This window comes from Chiloscyllium punctatum, unplaced genomic scaffold (assembly GCF_047496795.1).
Source record: "Chiloscyllium punctatum isolate Juve2018m unplaced genomic scaffold, sChiPun1.3 scaffold_321, whole genome shotgun sequence".
NCBI lineage: Eukaryota > Metazoa > Chordata > Chondrichthyes > Orectolobiformes > Hemiscylliidae > Chiloscyllium > Chiloscyllium punctatum.
This window is the reverse complement of record NW_027310055.1, coordinates 150,001-152,500: the sequence shown is the minus strand read 5'-3', so window position 1 is coordinate 152,500 and position 2,500 is coordinate 150,001. Positions and strand designations below refer to the sequence as shown.

At 60.9% G+C, this 2,500-nt stretch overlaps 1 non-coding gene across 1 annotated transcript; it reads left to right on the top strand.

The window, feature by feature from the left end:
• The first annotated feature begins 2,251 nt into the window (after positions 1 to 2,251).
• LOC140472399 (5.8S ribosomal RNA) lies at positions 2,252 to 2,405 on the top strand. The gene has a single exon (XR_011957611.1). It is a non-coding gene; the product is annotated as a 5.8S ribosomal RNA (ribosomal RNA).
• The last annotated feature ends 95 nt before the right edge of the window (positions 2,406 to 2,500 follow it).

Here is a 2,500-nt window from a genome sequence, read left to right as displayed (position 1 = left end):
ATCACTCGTAAAAATAAAACGTGACAAACTTTGTGTTGGTTCAAGTACGAAAGGATCTCTGTCGGCTTGGGGGTACGCCCGTTTCCGTTTCAACTTGTCTCGCGAGGGTGGTTTCGGGGCCAGCAGGAGAGCTCGTCGGGGTAGCAGGCCCTGCAGCCGTGGTCACCGCCAAACCCCCACAACTCGAGCAAGTGAAAAAAAAAGTAACAGGAGCGAAAGCATCTCTGTCGGCTTGGGGGTACGCCCGTTTCCGTTTCAACTTGTCTCGCGAGGGTGGTTTCGGGGCCAGCAGGAGAGCTCGTCGGGGTAGCAGGCCCTGCAGCCGTGGTCACCGCCAAACCCCCACAACTCGAGCAAGTGAAAAAAAAAGTAACAAATAAGAAAGGATCGTCGGCTTGGGGGTACGCCCGTTTCCGTTTCAACTTGTCTCGCGAGGGTGGTTTCGGGGCCAGCAGGAGAGCTCGTCGGGGTAGCAGGCCCTGCAGCCGTGGTCACCGCCAAACCCCCACAACTCGAGCAAGTGAAAAAAAAAAGTAACAAATAAGAAAGGATCGTCGGCTTGGGGGTACGCCCGTTTCCGTTTCAACTTGTCTCGCGAGGGTGGTTTCGGGGCCAGCAGGAGAGCTCGTCGGGGTAGCAGGCCCTGCAGCCGTGGTCACCGCCAAACCCCCACAACTCGAGCAAGTGAAAAAAAAAAGTAACAAATAAGAAAGGATCGTCGGCTTGGGGGTACGCCCGTTTCCGTTTCAACTTGTCTCGCGAGGGTGGTTTCGGGGCCAGCAGGAGAGCTCGTCGGGGTAGCAGGCCCTGCAGCCGTGGTCACCGCCAAACCCCCACAACTCGAGCAAGTGAAAAAAAAAAGTAACAAATAAGAAAGGATCTCTGTCGGCTTGGGGGTACGCCCGTTTCCGTTTCAACTTGTCTCGCGAGGGTGGTTTCGGGGCCAGCAGGAGAGCTCGTCGGGGTAGCAGGCCCTGCAGCCGTGGTCACCGCCAAATCGCCACAACTCGAGCAAGTGAAAAAAAAAGTAACAAATAAGAAAGGATCGTCGGCTTGGGGGTACGCCCGTTTCCGTTTCAACTTGTCTCGCGAGGGTGGTTTCGGGGCCAGCAGGAGAGCTCGTCGGGGTAGCAGGCCCTGCAGCCGTGGTCACCGCCAAACCCCCCACAACTGTTGGGCGCCTACCTGCGCGGGGCAGGAGGACACTTTCCGATTTCAAATCTCCGTTTGCCGAGTCCACCCCGAACGCACGCGGGCGGGCGGGTTCGCATCACCCTTCGTCACAAGGGGCGAAGCCCGTTCCACCGTCTCGTCAGTAGTGCCGACCGGTCTGTGATCGACGAGGGGAGCCACACCAGGTCCGGCCCTGCTGCTTGGCGGCACCGCGTCGTCGGGAGCTCGCGACAGACGGAGGGTTTCGGTGTACTCTCCAGCCACGGGAAACGAAGCCGGTGATGCAGGCGCCGGTCTTTCGCTCCCAAATCGGCTGGGTTTACATCGTTGCTATCTAGTCACGCTCCCTTCAAACCCGACGGGGTACCTATTCCCCTCACCCGTCTGTGCGTATACAGCCTCTTTGCACTTGCGGGATGGGGGTGGTGGTTTAAAGACTCTCGAGTTGCCGCCCGTCGGTCTCCGAGCTCCGTGCAGTAGTGATCCCCAGCGAACTGCCAGCAGGGCGAACGAGCGATCCCGCTCTCGGTCGGGGCGCCTGGCGTCGATCGGTGGTCGGTGGCTTGCGGGCAAGCTGCGCTGTGAGTGTGGGAACGAGTATGACGAGCCGTTGCCGCGACTCCCAGTCCACCTCGGCGGTGGCTGGGCCGGGCGGGCGTCTGCTCGGGCGAGTGCCGCCCCCGCCTCCTCGCAGGAAGTCCGCTCGCCGACACGCCGCCACGTGCACGCGTCAGTGACGCTGCCGAACCGATGGCCGGTGCCCGTTCCCGCCTCTGCTTTTCCTAGGGCAAAGCTGCTGCACGCCTCGTGATACTAGGCGGGCGACATGGTGGCGGTGATCCTGCCTCCGTCGCTGCGGTGCGTTGGGGCACGCATCGCCTCTTGGGCGCCCTGTCCTCCTCCCCCCAATAGACGTATGTTTCTGCGGGCCGCACCAGGATGGTGCTCCCCATCGCTTCACGCCACCCTGCTCCGCCCGCACGCCGGCGTGCAGGTGGCTGTAGCTCAAGGTGGGGAGCGTATGTGCGGTCCGGGTCGCTTTCCTCTGGCGAGGGAGAGACCTAAAACAAACTCAGACAACTCTTGACGGTGGATCACTCGGCTCGTGCGTCGATGACGAACGCAGCTAGCTGCGAGAATTAATGTGAATTGCAGGACACATTGATCATCGACACTTTGAACGCACTTTGCGGCCCCGGGTTCTTCCCGGGGCCACGCCTGTCTGAGGGTCGTTTGGCAATCAATCGCACTCGCCTTGGCTGGCGAGAGCGCGGCTGGGGTGTCGCAGAGGACCCGTCCTCTTTGTCCCCCTAAGTTCAGACTCCGG